Source organism: Manacus candei, unplaced genomic scaffold (assembly GCF_025592945.1).
Source record: "Manacus candei isolate 608988 ecotype Guabito, Panama unplaced genomic scaffold, ASM2559294v1 h1tg000048l, whole genome shotgun sequence".
In the NCBI taxonomy this organism is placed as follows: Eukaryota; Metazoa; Chordata; class Aves; order Passeriformes; family Pipridae; genus Manacus; species Manacus candei.
The window spans coordinates 12,244,656-12,262,365 of NW_026138096.1; the positions used below are offsets into that span (position 1 = coordinate 12,244,656).

Genomic DNA, 17,710 nt, shown 5'->3' on the forward strand with positions numbered 1-17,710 from the left:
GGCCTGATTTGTGAACAAAAATATGGGACATAGAACGGGGAGCTTAGAGAGAAAGTACTGAGGGACTTGTAACCCAGAAAGTAGGAAGCTCATGCCTTGATAACACATTAATCTGCAGGGTAAGATGGTTTTTTGGGAAGTGGTGGTGCCAAAACTCCCCTCAGCCAAGATTTCCCCGTGTCTGTGACACAGGTAGGACCAGGCGAACAAAATGTGGTACAGAGATTTATTCCTTTATCTGCAACTCATGAGACATGGTGCAAAATGATGCCCACTCTGCATTAACTGTACCTAGAGATATATAGATCCCAAAGGCATTGGGATTGCCTTTGGGATTTCTCCTGCAAGTGCTTCCTGATGCACAGGTGCAGAAAATATACCACTTCCAACCCGTGTGGCCGTTGGCATGTGGCCATCTCCCTAAAACAAAGCAGGACTCACACCCCACAGGAGGGAAAAGCAGAAAGATTAAATAAGACCATAATTACTAATAGAGATGATAGATTTTACCACATTGGGGGAAAAAAATCCCCTAAGCATTTAACAGGGGATGTGAGATTTGAAGCTGCACTGAGGGAAATTTCATATTATACTGAGCGTTTAAAAACCGTAACGTGAGCCAGCGAGATAATTCTGCAGAGATTTTAAGCCTCTGATGTCAAAAGGATTGAGCAGAACAGCTCTGAGTGTCCACCTGCTGCCAGCCCTTTCCAGAATCCATGGTGGAAATGTCTGCCTGGAAAACAGCACGACTCATCTGGTCCACCAAGGGCTGGTGAGATGGGGCACGTGAATGCCTGGGTGTCAGGACAGTGAGCCCACGGGTGACAGCCAACCTCCTCTGAGAGGTTACAGCAAGACAAAACCTGAGATAAGAACAAAACAGAATGAGAAATACAAAAGGATAAGCCAGCTCTGGACAGGCTGTTCTTTTTTCTCTACGTGCTTCACACAGGTATTATGACCTCGTGGGCATGAAAACCAAGTCACCGTGTGGGGGTGAGCTGAGTACGATGAGCTTTGTGCAAGAAGCTACAGAAGAAAAGGGTTGGATGCCCAGGGTGCCTGTTTGTGACTTCTGAAGCACAACATCTCTGCCTCAGCATAGGATTCCTGTGTGCTGCTTGTTATGTTAGTTTAGTCTCTGCCTACCTTCTCTATCCATTTATAAGCAGGAATATTTCACACAGGTGTTTCGAAGATAAATGATATAAAGGGAAATATTGGAAGTGCAAAAATACTATTGTACTGGAAGCTGCAGATGTACTTTAGATATCTAGAAGTGTCTACAGTACTGGACAGGTGTCAAATAAATTAAAAGAAATAATATAATAGATTATTCCACATAATATAATAGATTATTCCACATGAGCCAAAGTTTCATGGAAATGGTGTTTAGATAACAAAAAAATCGTATCAGCTTGTCATTTGTTGTGTGTGTGTGGGCTGGTACATAACCATCCCAGCAAACCAAACCAAACCTCCTTTAGTATATTCCCAGGAGAATAACATTACCGAGAAAAATAATAACAGAAGCTTTAGTTCAACTCAGCAAACAGAAACTGCCAAGAAGTCAAATATAGTCAAATTTATTCTGCACGTGTGATGGACACTTACTAACAGGAATGACAGTGAGGTCTTACAGTTTAAGGCAGGCAAATATACATGTAACTAAATGCATATATTATATTTCAGGGCTTCACTGAAATAGTTAATGCCTTTGAGAGTCCTCTGGGGCACAGCTGTCTGGCTCCATCAATTTTTACACATAATTCAGGTTATCAGTAATTCAAACGTTTTGCTGAGCTCATAGACACAGAGTATATGAATGTAGTAAGTCTTCTCACAGAAACTCTACAGCCAGAAATGAGGAGCTGCATTTACTTCCATAGTAGAGTCTTATTTCATATTAAAACAAAATTTAAGAAAATACATAATTTAGCATCAAGTGATTTGTGTGTTTAATTGAATGCTTACAATTCTCAAGCTCTATGGGAAAGGCTGTCACACAATGAAATGGTGAAGTTGGGGGCTGTAGTTGTGCAGGCATACCTGGGATCAAAGCAAAGGTGAAGAAAATCCCTTTTATTGCAAGTCCTTGCAAGTTTCCTTAATTAAATTATAGACTTTATTTGTATTCTACAGAATTTCTGGGCAGGCAGAGGAATGAAGCATGTTTTACATTTCTTATGCACTTTATCTAAATGCTCTTTCCTTCTCATTGCAGGACTCCAAATGCCCAGCTCAGCCCTAGAATGAGGACAGAATCTATTTTGTTCTTTGTGTGTCCTGCCCATGAGCCTCAGATGATACTGAAGCTCAATCAGATAGCTTCAACTCAGGCAAAAACTGAGAGGAGAAAAGGAAATCTCGTTGTAGAAGAGTTCTTCCATCATCACTGTTTGATGCAGATATTTCCTTCTTTTACACAGTTTCATTAACATAATATAATTATCCATGTCATATAATGATCTTATTACCTAAAAGCAATTCACTTAGAGATGACATGGAAAGGTTTTTTTCTGAGTCCATCAATGTTTCATACTGTCATTAATGACCTGGGTGATAGAACATGGAATATGCTTATTAAATTTGGAGGTGACACCAAGCTGAGAAGCACTGAAAGTACTCGGGAGGGTCAGATAAAAACTCAAAATGATTCTGACAAATTGCAATTATGTCCTCAAAAAGCAAAGCAGAGAAAAGAAGAGATGCTGTCCAACAGAGTCACATGCAAGATGTTCACTCAGTCAGGAATAACCAGCTATGAAATCCAGAATGAGGAGTAACCATAGAAAACCTGCAGAAAAAGCTCCAGGGGCTGAAGGTGAGTCACCAGTGTCACCCAGCTGCGGGAAAGGCAAGCGCTGGTCTCCGGCAGGGAATTCCAAGGGCAGCCAGGGAGAGGCTGCCCTCAGAATTAGCAAGGTCAGCTTGAACACCTTGGGATTTGCTTTGTCACTGTGCATAAAGAAAACGTGGACTGTTTAGAACGGATCCAAAATAGGTCAAAAGCAGTTGCCAAAGATCGGTGTAAGATCCACCAGTAGTGGAAGTTTGGGTGCACTGGGCTTGTTACACTCTCAGAATCTGAAAAGTGAAGCACTGGAATAGATCACAGAATCACAGAATATCCTTAGTTGATACAAATCATCAAATCCAACTCCTGGCCTTGCATGGGACACCCCAACAACCCCACCATGTCCCTGAGAGCATTGCCCAACCACTCCTCGAATTCTGGCAGATCTGGCAGTGTGGCCACTGCCCTGGGGAGCCTGCTCCAGTGCCCAGCCACCCTCTGGGGGAAGAACCTTTTCCTTGAGAAGAATTCAGTTCTGGAGCTCACAGGAGGAGCTGATGTGTCAGGACTGACCAAACTCATACTGCCTTAGAGCAAAGAGATGGACCAGGTGATTCCTTAAATCCACTGCCCTTCAATGCATGAAGGTTTATGTTGCAATGACTTGCCCAGCTATAACTGATAGAAAGATTTCTGTTAAACAGAGCAGAGGAGCTTTTTAACTCTTATTCATAGGGGTTTATATTTCTTTAAGAAGACTGGGTTAGATGGGAACCTCCAAGTAAAACATTATTTATAAGGAGGTAGCAAAATACTGTCAGGGCTGAGACTCAAAGTTTTAAAGGTACTTCAGGTATCCCCATCCCATGAGTTTAGTGAGAATCCATTTCAGCTCCAGAGGATCTTTAGATCAGAACACACATTCTTAAATTCTATTTGCCATGTTCTTAAAAAGAAAAAAACACTGCAGTCAAACTATTTTAGATTTCAAGTAAAAAGATTTAAAACAAAATAAAATAAAATACCCCCTAAATTAAGCTCCTCTGTTCTACAGGATCACTAGTGGTTAAAGTGGGAACTGAACAGAGAAAGTTAAAGCAAAAGGTGATGTCTTATATCTTGACTAAAACTCTGTATTTTTTTTTCCTTAGGGATTAAGTGCAATGTTGGAGAAATGAATCTTAGGGACACGGTTTAGTAGTGGCCTTGGCTCATGATCATAAAGATCCTTTCCAAACCAAATGATCCTGTGATTCTACACATACTGTGCCTATAAATATTTTTCTATTTCTTGATATTTTGATTAAGCTGACTGAATTACACATTTGATATGAGGGTGTTTTTTTCTTCCTACTATATGAAATGTTGTTTCAGCCCTGTAATCTGTCAAGAAAAACTTAACTATACACAGAATTTACTCAGTTAGCTTTGCCATGATATTATCTAAAGTGGTATGCTCTAAAATTCAAATAAAAAATGAACATATTGCAAGAAAGTAAATATATTTTTACAGTCTGCTGTAGTTGCTAAACTGGTCTATTCTGTTTTGCAGAGAAACATCTGGAAAATCTACTTCAGAATGAAAAGTAACGAGTGTGATATATGGTATATAGCAAAAGTAGATGATGTTTTTTTCCAATTCCTGCAGTTGTTAGGCTAGAAATAAACCATGGGAATGGTTATAGGGAAAATTTCCCTATATATACATAAATAATTGTTTATATTTAATATTGTGCTACAAATATAGCAGTTAAAGTGCAATATCTATCGTAACATCCACCATTTGCTTCAGATTTTGATGGTACCTCTTAGGTAATGTTGCATTTGAAATCTCTGAAGAGAGCACTCAGGGAAAATCCAGTCAGCAAGAAAAAATGAGAATGTGAATGTGCTTGTGAGCCATCCAAGTAATGCACTGGAAGACTGTCCTTGACAAGCACAAAGAAAAGCCAAACACCTGTCTGCCTATTACCCATTACCACCTCTTTTTAATATCAAGTAGCTTTGCATTGCAACAGATACTTCAGCCTGTAAAACACTGAAAGGGGACAAATATTTTTAAACTACTAGATTTTATAAACTTCACACACAATCACATTTAAAAAAAAAAAGACAGAAACGGGAAAAGTAGCAATTTGGGGTTGGGCTCATAAAATCAAAGTTTTTTTCTAAATCAGTATTTTATCTTATCATCCACATGAGCACATTTCACAAACTGCCCGGTTTTGTGTGGGAGAGAGTAAATTTTCTAGAGTTTTGGATTTAGGATGTGAATAGTGTTGATAACACACTGATGTTTTAGTTGTTGCTGAGTAGAGCTTGCTCTAAATCAAGCACTTTTCAGTGTCCCACCCTCTGCCAGTGAGCAGGTACACAAAAAGCTGGGAGAGAGCAAGGCTGGACAGCTCAGCTGAACTGGCCAAAGGGATATTCCACACCACAGAACATCATGCCCAGTATAGAAACTGGGGGCAGTTGGCTGGGAGGGGCTGGTCAGTGCTCAGGATCAGACTGGGAATAAGTCAGTGTGTGGTGAGCAACTGCATTGTGCATTGCTTGCTTTGTGTATATTCTTCTTATTATAATTATATTATCTTCCTTTGCTTTCCTGTCTTTATCTCAATGCACAAAGTTCATTTTTCCCCCAGTTCTCTTTCCCATCCCAGCAGGGGCAGGGAAGGAGAGACCATGAGTGGTTGTGGGATGCTCAGTTGCTGGCTGGGGTTAAACCACAACAGCCCTTCTGTGACTGTTTTTCCTTCCAGCTCATGTTCCTGTGCCTCCAGGGTCAAGGGAGATTTTCCACCCTGCTCTCTCAAGTCCTCTCCTTGGTCACACAGTTAAAACCACAGGGCAGCCTATGTTGTGTACATTTATCCTCTCTCTTAAGCAGAATCCACACAGGTAGGGAGTAAATCCAAACCACGACAGGGTGGTAAAACACTGGGACAGGTTTCCCAGAAAACCTGTGGCTGCCCCATCCCTGGAAACATTCAAGGTCAGGCTAGATGGGGCTCTGAGCAAACTCATCTAGCGGAAGGTGTCCTTGCCCATGGCAGGGGGTTTAGACTAAATGACTTTTAAAGGTCCCTTTCAACCCAAACCATTCTATGATTCTATGATATGCAGTGACAAACAATTATTGGATTACTCACGATCGAGGAATGGTATTTCCACACTATCCCTCTCATAAATACTCCGCTCACATCAGTGAGTTGTAGGATTTAAGTGGCTTTTACTAGTAGGAACACCACTGAAGTTGGCTTGATGCTCTGTTGTGCTCCATATTTTAACAGGAAATAACTTGCAACCACTTTCCCCAATGCGTGAGACCTTCAGGATACATTTCTAAACCACGTCTTCACTGATGCACGTGGCAATTCAATGGGTTTTTGGCAGAGAAAAAGACACAGTTTTATAGTTTGGGTGTGGGGGAAGACCCACAAATGCATGCTCTGCACTCCCTAATAGCAGCACAAGGTCTTTTCAATACTGGAATAGAATTTTTGATGAAGTGCCTGGTGGCGAATTTGAAGTAGTTGCCTGGGGGCCCCAGTGAGACATAATTCATTCCAGGAGCTAGAACAAATCCAGCCTCTGCATCCATTCCTCTAAAGTCATTATTGACCCAAGGGAAAATGCTCGCCTTAAGCAAGTTTTAATAAAGACTCTGGTGGAGCAGTTTCTGTAGCACTAAATGCGATAATGAGAAACAAGCCACTTAGCTGCAACAGACCCAGGACCTGTGTATATAACCCAAAAGTCAGTTTTCTGAGGTTCTTGGGATTCCTTCCAGAGATGAAACAGGCATCCAGAAGAGATTTAATTACCTTGCTCACTAATTTGTTACATAAAAATCAGTCAGGCTTAAATGGACCAATATTCTGCTTGTCCTATATGAGTGTAATTTATTTTAATACTGTTTCTGTGAAGTAAAAATATCCATGGACTAATCAAGTTTGGGTTCAAAATCAAGTTTTTTACTAAACCAATAAAAGTGTGAACATCTAAATCTGGCCTTAAACATTGTTATGATATAGAGCTTTTTTTCAGTTTATTTTAAACAACAAATGTTTGTACTGTGACCATATGACCTAGCATGAAATGGGAAAAGTGATCCTACAGACTCTGGTAGATTGAAAGTTTCTTATGGAATTACTGAAAAATCTCCATGGATGAAGCAGGTAAACAACAAAATGTGATAAGTAGCACATGTTCTTTTGAAGTTAGATTTTATTTATTCAGGAAAAAAAAAAAACTGTCCCTCACTCGGCCCCTCTTTAACCATCAACCTCAAAATAAAACCTTGGTAGACACAGTGGAAGTGATTTGAAAATTAAACTACAGTCTTGATACAGAGAGATAGAGAAAGGACCCTCTGTGTGACTGTTATGATCCTTAGTCTCCAGCCCAGGCAGAGCAAGCACAACCTTTTGTGCCTGTGGTTGATGTCTGGCATTCACTCACAGAGAGATGCTTTGTTTTATGGCTTCAAATTGTACAGGCAAGTATTGAAGTTGAGAAAGTCAGCGGAGGAAAATGCAGAAATAGACTCCTTTGCACTGATGCTTTGGTAATACAATTGATGGGATGGAATAAAAGCACAAAGAAGAGGCTGAACACAGCAGTGCTTTGAGCAGGAGGGGGATTGGAGAATATTCTCATGGCTAATGCCACGCAGTAAACCCCTGGTCCTACCCCTGCCCTCACCCAAGACAAGCTGTATGCAGGTACATCATTACCAAATTCACAAAGAAATATAATTTACAAGTTTGATTAAGTATTTACCGTCCACAGCAAAAATAAATACTTTAGCATTAACCACTGCTAGGTATGGACTATACATTTTACAGCCAAACCATCAAACTTAAAGCCAGTATGTTGTATTTGCAACCAGCTCACCCCTTTATCTCACATAAAAAGAAGTTTGGGGTACTAATACTTTTTATGAAAACTCCTAAAATACTTTTTTAAAGTTATGGGGGAATCAGTGTGTGCTTTATGACCCAGGAGGATTGGTGCTTGCAGGCCTTTTATTTTTTTTCCTTTCTTTCTCTTTGGTACTGTTTGAGTAGAAATCAGATACTATGTGGTGATTTCAATAAAAGTAATATTGACTCACGTTTCTGTGAAACTCGTAGCTATTTATACAGACAAGATGCCGGGGAGGGGGGATGGGGGCACGGAAAATATTGCTGGTTTGAATGGAGATTAAATGTCAAGAAGACTGGAGTTGCCATCTACTGGAGTGTGCAACGAATGACAACTGCCATGCAAAACCCCTGAAATTAAAGCATTAGTCACAGTAACAGTCCAGGTACATCACATACGGCTCCATAACTAAAAAAAAAGAAAAAAAAAAAAAAAAGAAATAATGTAAAATAAATCTCCAAAGACAAAGAATTATTCTCCTCTCAGCTTCTGAGGAGTCGGAAGATGCACAGGGAGGCTGTGTCAAAGCAATCTTATTTGCCTGTGTCTTTTATCCACATTCAGCAATAGATTATATTTATCACTTCTCATCAGAACCCTGATAATTGCACTTGCCAGCTTCAAAAGCACAAAACAATGTCAGTCTGAAAAGGAGAGAATGGTAAAGTCTTCAAATAGGAGCCTCTAACCACCACAGCATTTTTAAACCACCACTTTTTAACACAAGATAATATTAGAGAATATTTTCATTTGATGAAACACAGAAAAACATAAAAATCTTCTTAGAGCTGCTTATCATCAAAGATAGTTACTCCATATTCATTTTGCTGTTCAAATAATGTGTAATAAATTCATACAAGAAGAGAAGTATTCAAGTATTTACTCTTGTGCTTGTAGATGATCCAAAGTAGAATTTTTATTTCCTACATACAGGTCTTGCAAAAGACCAATTATTCAGATAAGAAAGTTAATAGACTAAGTGTTTACTGCTGGACAGACAGACAAACCAGATCTCCTCAGGGCAGTTCAGAGGAAAAAATAAAGCAAAAATGTCCATAAAGTGCTGTGAATGAAATGCCCCCAAACTAGGAGGAGACATGATGTTGATGATAAGTACAGCCTGGAAATTCAGGGTATTTGCAGACATGAGCAGATCCTGTCCCACCTCAGAAGACCAAAACTATACAGTGGGTTTTTTTAAAAGCAGTTTAGTATTTTCTCATATTTAGTGAAGATGTTTATTAGTTTCCTACTAAATGGAGAGTGTGAAGTGACTGGACAGAAGCATCTGACGTGTGAACTCTGTTATTATGATTAATGGAGTTCATACATAAAGGGTTATTGCTCTGGAAAACGTCAGATTGAATAATTACTGGAATTACTCCCAAAGGGCTTCAGAAAATGTTCTTCCCAGTTTCGAGTCACGTTCTTATCACATTTTTCTTTTGACTAGAGGGTGATATTTAATTGCAGTTTTAAGTAAAACAAGTACTGTAAGCAATTCATTAAACATTATGAAAAATGATGTATTTCTCTAACAGTCCTTGAAAGTAGCTTTTACTTTTTACCCTCCTCTCTAGGCTATATAGCAAAATCAAATCAATAAATAAAATGGCTTAGTTCTGCTTCTAAAACAAAGAAGTACCTTCTCTCTGTTTTCCATGCATCAGGTTAGGCATAGAATATCCTGGAATTGATATATTGGAATGTTACTGGCAATATTATTAAGATAAGTAGGAACAGATGATAGCATTATTTGGTCTCTTGGATTTTTTAAATTTAATCAGTATTTAATGGATACAATGGTGCCAGCAAATCCAGACAGTCAGAGAACACAGCTCAAAAGACTCTGAGCTGAATGTATTTCAGGGAAGCATCCCAAGGTCAGCATTGCTTTGCAGTGCTGCAGATGCATCCAGCAGGCTCAAGGTTCTGCAGAGTGAGGGCCAAGGAAAAGCACTGATGTATCAAAGGCGAAATGCTTTGACAACTGCCATCAACATGATTTTCTCCAGGCTGAAGGTAAAGAAGCCAATACCACCCAACTTCACCCCACTGGCAATAAGGAAGTTTTTCCCAGTGTATTTTAGTGTCTTCTGCTGCTCTATTGCCTTCATGTCCCTCGTGGGGCACAAGAACAGCTACAGGTGATTTCTGCTGACCAAATGTCAGTGCAGGGTCCACGCTCAGCTGGCTAAACAGGCTGCAGGAAGGCAGAGGGACCAAACCTCAGCTGGACAGAAACAGATCTGGGATCACTGCAGGACAGTCATTCTTGTCCAACAGTTGATGTCCTGAACATCAGAACTGTGTTGATTATTACCATATTCATTATGGCTGGAGCCCCTCTGCTCTGGAGCCAGGCTGGGAGAGCTGGGGATGTTCAACCTGGAGAAGAGAAGGCTCCAGGAAGACCTTAGAGCCACTTCCAGTGCCTGAAGGGGCTCCAAGAGAGCTGGAGAGGGACTTGGGACAAGAGCCTGGAGTGACAGGACAAGCAGGAATGGCTTCCCACTGCCAATGGGCAAGGTTAGATTAGGTATTAGGAAGAAATTTTTGGCTGTGAGGATGGTGAGGCCCTGGCACATGTTGCCTAGAGAGGCTGTGGTTGCTCCATCCTTGGAAGTGTTCAAGGCCAGGCTGGATGGTGCCCTGAGTAACCTGGTCTAGTGGAAGGTGTCCCTGCCCAGGGACGGGGCTGGAACTGGATGGTCTTTAAGGTCCCTTTCAACTCAAACCATTCTAGGATGCTCTGATCAGTACATAGTGAAAGATAGCCCTGGATGGGCATCATGCAGGGACATAGGAACAGACAATCCCTGAAATTAGGAGCTGGAAACAGAAAAACAAAAGAAAAAAAAGAAAAAAAATACCCTCAAAAAGCAACCCTAGAAGTAGGAAGAACAAGGGCACAAAATAAGCAAAAAAAATGAGATACAATTAGAAGCAAAGTGAGGATCTGGACCCTAGTATTGCTTCCAGGATTGACTTCTTTCATATTTGGGAGTCATTATTGTAAATTGCTTATCACCTTTTGTCCCCTACTGCCAAGGGTCCCCGTTGAGCAATGTACACATGGCAACACCAGTAAAGATTCTGGGGACTGAAGGAGGATGTTGGGGCAGATTTGGGAGCAGCTTCTCTGCCCAACATCCACAGGACTGGGAGGGAAGGGAACTCAACGGGTTTACAACACACTGAGGGACACAAATCCTCAGCCAGCATCCAAAGGGTGCACCAAGGAGGTGGGTAGCTTGGGATTTTCACTCCAATGGTTTCCCAAATTGTCAGAATTGCTGACAGGAACATTACTGATGTAATCATGAAAAATGGTTATTCATCCACAGCCACGCGTACATTACACAGTATCCACTTAAACACATAAACACCTTTTCATAGACAAAAATCTCTGAATAATGGAGAAAGAACTACCATACATCTTCAGCCACAGGCATTTCACAGATAGTGACCTTCGGTTTTGATTTAGAGGCTCTAACTAAAAAAGCTTGGCTCTACACCAAATCTGAAGAAGAAAATCAAACACATTCTTGTCAAATTATAATTAATTTGCACTACAAAAAAAGAGCAGAAGTAAGCCAAGCATTCTTTAAAAATGGTCTCTAGAATTCAAAACACTCAGTAAAATGTCCTATCTCTCGAAAAAGAGGATGATATTTTCCTGTCTTTTCAAGTTGATTACGCATCTTTCCACTCATTTAAAATATAAATTGAGTCTTAAGAAGCAATAAGCTCTTCATTTTACAGGAATATTAAAGCTTCAAAATTACAGCAGTAGCAGAGGAAATAGGATTCTAAAACACGGCTGAAGTAAACCCTAAAGCTTTGTTACTATTTGCCCCTCCAATCTGCTGTTTCACCTTTAAAAACATATATAATGTGAGGATAATTATGATTCATACTATTGTATGAATGTTGAGGATGTAGTTGGCATATTCATTCCAAAACTTTGCAGGTAAATTCAGGATCTTTGGATATGTTATAAAAATTTGCAATACCTTTCATCATATTTATTAAGACTAAAGGAGCAACACAAAACTTTTGATTGCCTTGTATGTTTCTTCCTTATAGGACATAAAAAGCCTTTCAAACACATTGGAACAAAAGCAAAGAAGAGCCAGGAATGATTACTTCAAAGGCTGCCATTGGATCTCACAACGTTAAATTAGCTGTTGAGCAAAGCTGGGTTTCTAAGATTACACATAACCACACACAAACCTCCTCCACCATATGAAACTGTTCAGTAAGGTCTCAGTATTTTTAAGTTGGTTTAAAAAAAGAAGGTTAGGTTATTGTCTTTTTTTTTTTTTAGAATGCATGACTATCTTTTGTTATGCCTTTAAATATGTCCTTCTGAGACTCCTGACCCATGATTATTTCTCTTAGACATTACATCAGTTGCAAATAAAACGTAATGAAACCATAAATATTTCAGGTAGTCAAGAAACTGCCGTCTTTAAACTTGCAAAAATCACAATGACTTCTATCTGAAATATGAGTCTTCAACCTGGTTTCTTCTTTATTAATTCTGTGTACGAGCTAATGATCCAGTCCCTCTAATCTCCCTATAAGATGCAATACACATGGAACCAGGATTTCAGCACATTTCATCCCGAGTTTTCCCTTCAGATTATGGATATCATCAGAGCAGAAGCAGGAAAACATAAAAATCCTGTCTTCTCTATCTGCCAAAATTCACCAAGAAGCAACGTAACAGAGACTAGCACAGTCTGCCAAAGATGAGATTGCCTGTCTGCTATAGGTGCTCTGCTACAATCTGACATCCATTTCCATGACTACACGACAGCTGATATTGGTCAGGTCCTCCGTAAATCCAGGAGTCAGATCTAAGAGCATTCCAAATTACATTATTTACAGGTAACATTTTCCAAAAGCAGAGTTTCTCTGTAAAACAACTCCTTTGCATGTAGTGATAGGACAAGGGGAAATGACTTCAAACTGAAAGAGAGGAGGTTTAGATCAGCTATTAGGAAGAAATTCTTCCCTGTGAGGGTGGGGAGGCCCTGGCAAAGATTGCCCAGAGAAGCTGTGGCTGCCCCATCCCTGGAAGTGTCCCAGGTCAGGTTGGATGGGGTTTGGAGAAACCTGGTCTAGTGGAAGGTGTCCCTGCCTGTGGTGGGTTTGGAATGAGATGGTCTTTAAGGTTTCTTCCAACTCAAATCATTCTATGACTTTATGATTCTATTTTTCTCTGGAGTAAATTTAAATGATATCCTATGTGATGGGCAAGGACTCAAAAAAAGCCTTTATTCTATTTCAAAATACTAGCACTGACTTTATCACCAAGGCATACTTCTTGAAATAATGTATACACAAAGGGCAGCAAAAAAGTTTTTTGTCTTTTTTGATCGTGCTTTAAAATACACTTTGAAAAGAGCAGAAAAAAAATGGATTGTCTAATGCTGAGGAGAACAGATTTTCTGCTCTGGGAAAGTCTTCCAAGAGTAGTTCATCCATTTGTAAAAAGACTTTACAGAAGAGTGCCAGGATCAGCTTTTAACTTGTTCATCATAGCTTTCAATAATTGATTTCATAACTTCCTCTCAATTTTCTCTACTTCCTGAACTTTGGAAATCTAAAAAATGTTTACTGACACTAAAGTTTTGCCATTGCTTAAGAAGAAAGAACAGTTTTGCTTCAGAAGGGCTGTCACAACATAAGGCAAGTGCCTTTTATGCAGCACAGCTAAACCTGCATCCCCAGGTGAGACCGGACAACTTCCCGAGCAACACAAGTTATTCTGGAGAAGAACACAAAATTCTGGCATGTCAAAATTCTGAACATGTGATGAGTTTAGGAACACAACCAGTTTAGTTACAGGGGAGATTTTGCCCAGTCCTAATCAGCCCTGCTATTCTGTCACTTTGTGGTGCATTCATGATTGAACCATCACCAGCCTCTCTCAGACTGATCATTTTGAGGTAAATACATCAAGATGAAACGACCAGCCAACCTGAGATGCAATGGTGTCAACAGCCACCTTGGAGCAGATACATCCATGCAAGAGCAGAATCCTTTCAGTGGGAACAAGTCTTGAAGCACAGAAAAAAGACCATTTAGCACTAGAGTTTATATAAGAAAATAATCCTTACAGATGAACCAGCAACAGTAGTAGAGGGCAAGGTAGATGTTTTCGAGTGTGTGGATGAGCTCTGGCCCTCTTTGCTCTTAAGCTAATTGGAAATTAATTACAGTTCATTCACTGGCACCTCCAGAAATGCTTGGGAAGGGCTTGAGACAAACCTTTCTGGAGTGTCTTGCTTAGCACTTCTGAAGGTGGAATTAATTGATTTCCAGTTAAATATGACTAACTAAAACCTATACAATTGCTAATTGTTGCACTCCACGTGTGCTCCCTCCAAGACGTCCCAGGACATTTTTAGAGATATAAATTAGCAACAGTTAATCAAAACACAAGGTTTAAATTTTCACTTTCCCTGTCAACCAGAAGTTCCAACAACCTGGTCACTTGATGGTAACACATCAATCTTTGCTTAACCAGGATGTTGCACGATCTTCACCGATGTGTTGATTAATCACAAAGGGATAGTTTTATTTGTTGTCTTTTTTCCATTACATCTGGACATTCAGAACCAATAACACTGTCTAGAGCTTTGACAGCACGTCCAGAAATCCATAGGCAAGTTCACTTAAGAGAGTCAGTAACTCTTTAGATTATTCAAGCAGTTTAAGACTAATGAACAGGGGAGAGATACTTCATCTTACAACTGACATATTTTCCTAAAAATTGACATTTCTGCACTGCATTGACAATGCTGCACATAGGTCTCTTGTGTGAGTGACTTTATAGAGATAGGCACAACCAGCTGGGACTGAATGTGGACAATGAGGATGGAACAGCTGCAATGAGACAGAAAAGTGTTTAGCACCTTGTCCAAAACAATAACATAATTTACAGAAGAATATCTATTATTTAAAGTTGGTAACAAATCCAGTGTGTCTCTTAGGCACTATAAGAATTTAAGGACATATGGAGTCACCAGGAGTATTTTGGTCAAAATCTTGCAAAATATAATGCATTTTTATATCTACTAAAAGAGGTATGTTGTACAGGAGCTGGTTTTCTTATCAGCTGAAATCCTAAATTCTATACAGAAGGGGCAGACAATAAATGTCCAGGTTGACCAAGACAGAAACACCAGAGGAATAACAGATTGCTCTACTTTGAGTCACGTTTTTTTCTTCCCTTTTCTGTTTTTAAATGTTTCCTTTATACAAAATGCCATGGTTCAGCACCCTTGAAAATTAAAGACTACCAAAGATCAAGGTTTGAGTCCTTCCATTCATGAAAGGAAATTAAAATCACCACTAAAAGTCCCACTTTTTATTACTCTGATATAAACCACTCAGAAAGTACCAGAAGGAAGAACTATACCCAGTATTTAATACACTGTTCTGACTTATTGTATTTTGTTAGTGAATTTATTAAAAGATGTATATATGCAGTTAGACATCAGTGACCAGATTCTGATCTTACTCACTCTGTCCCAACCCCCTCTGTCCTGGATTGCAAGTAAGTCAAGGTAAATACCTAAGTACAAACAGTAATGGAATATAAAAGGAATTAGTAAGAATGAAATTATTCTGAGGCCAGTTAAATCCCATGGGACACTTGATGGTTGGACTGGATGATCTTAGAGGTCTTTTCCAATGTTACTGATTCTATGATTCAATGTTTAATCTGAACTCAATATTAAAAATGTGTAGACCAAATACACTGAAAGATGTTTTCCTTTTTTCAGCCTGAACAATTCTAACAGTCACTGCAGGGTGTTGCCAGTGGACTACACTTGTCATGACTACAAGAAGTAGCTTCCCACTTAAACTTTCTAAAACTTTATCCATGTTGTTCTTCTGCAACCTACTTCACATTGATTTAATCAAGCTCCCTTAAACACACATAAACTGAGTTTGCCATTCTTAAAATATTTTATAATAGCACATTTAATAAAGCTAATTTAAACCTGCTAATTTTATAGAGACTTGCCAGAGGCTTTGAAACTTCACAAAATGTGTAAACTTAACAGTTTGGTTGTGATAATAGCTGAGACAGTGGAAATTAAGCCCTCTGCATTACAATCATGTTCAAAGTGGATTCCTAGTTTTATTGCAAAAAAAAAAAGTATGCTGCAAAAATATAACCGAAAACCAATTTATAAAAGATATTTCAGGTCAAGACATACATTCACCCATCCTTCCCATCCTTCCCATCCTTCCCATCCTACCCAAGTTTGGCTTTTCAGATCCAAGTGGCCCAGTTCTTTAATTTGGTCACCACTGTGCCTCAACAGCACAGCCCCAAACATACACTGAGGTCTCTCATTTTAAAGACTACCTGGAATCTTTTCTACAACCAAATTTTGTATAAGTAAAAGCAGGGTTTCTCATTCAACAGACCTCTGTAAGAGCTTTGAGACAGTGTGCTTAGGGCCATTAATTCTGGGTTCCTAATTCTAGTTGTCAGTCTTCCAGCTGATGCTATATAGGTTTGCTACTGTCTGCTCTAATTTCTACCTTTGAAAACCAAATGATAATGGATTATATGCCAAGTGTGGGAATAGGCACATTGAGTAGGATCCAGGCTGTATCCCAGGTGATAGCAAGAAGAAGCAGTGCAAAAAAAAATATTCAGCTCTTCAGTGAAGCATCAAGGAGTTTCACCTCTACTAGAGGAATTCTTCACTTTATACATAGCATTTAAATGATAACTAAGTGATCATTACCATCATCTGATTTGCAGAAAATGGCAGCTTTCCTTGAAGATATAACTGAAATTTTTAGGGCTATTGTTGCAGATCTCTCCTCAAATTTTTATATGGGAGAAGGCATTAAGACTTCACCCACGAAGACTTGTAGGGTTGCAGGTTTTTAAGGGACACAACCTCATTGCTTTGAAGCTTTTTTCAGTATCTGTAAAGTTCAAGTCATCTTTTCATTTTTTTTACTGCTAATTGCCTCAAAATATTCATCAAGGCAATCTGGAATATATTCTTGGACAAGGTTTTTTTTTTTAGTCTCTCCTGTTTCAGTGTTCTTTCTCTCGGTTCTGTCATTGCTTTCCTTCCTGCTTTTGTGTACTCAGAAACAGAATTAAGGTGTACTGCAACCAGTGGACACTTGCATAAACAGCCTGCTTTGAATAAAACAGCATGATTTTGAGAGAGAGAAATCACCTTCAGCTTTCCTGCCCAAATGCTAAAACATAGATGAGGTTCGTATACTATCAAAGCATTACATTTTTGCTTTGAGACCACTGAAATGCTGTGAAGAGAAGAAAAAATGTAAATAAACTGAACAGGGAGCATAAAAGCACGTTGGTTCCCAGGTTCTGAAACCGCAGTTAAAGTGGTTTATATTTGTAATTTATTTAAGACTGGTTTTGGCAAATACATTAGTAATGCATCTCCTTCACAGATTTTTATGCACGAAAGCTTTAAGTTTGCCAGGACCTCTGTAAAGCAACTTTTACTGCATCAAATTACTGCATTCCTTGATCTCTCCCAGCACACGCTCCCAGTAGCCAGCCACACTCAAACACAATGATCAGCTCTCTCAGAGATACTCCAATAACAGGTCTTTTTAAAAAATTAACACAGTTGTGAAAAAGAAAGCAAATACAATGCTTTTGCCCTGCCCCTCCAGCATTTTGCACCCGATGTCGACTTAAAATCAGCACTTTCTTCTGCAATACTTGTATTTCCATGTGAAACTTCTTCACTGAGAATTGATGCAGAATTGGGAGCTGTCAGCTCTGATCGCATTCACCAGCACACAGGCTTGAGACTCTATTTCATAATAGGAAAAGATGGCCAGCGTTTTCCTGACAGAAGTACCACACATTTTTCAGTCAGTAAAAATTACAGAGCTCATTGTCGACGCATCTCCCATGCAGAATGAGGACTGCAAATGATCAGGCAA

At 39.4% G+C, this 17,710-nt stretch overlaps 1 protein-coding gene across 15 annotated transcripts in view; it reads right to left on the minus strand.

Moving 5' to 3' along the window:
- The window catches only part of CTNNA2 (catenin alpha 2), a 463,212-nt gene that overhangs the window by 137,123 nt on the left and 308,379 nt on the right, over positions 1–17,710 (minus strand). The gene's annotated exons all lie outside the window — the stretch shown is intronic.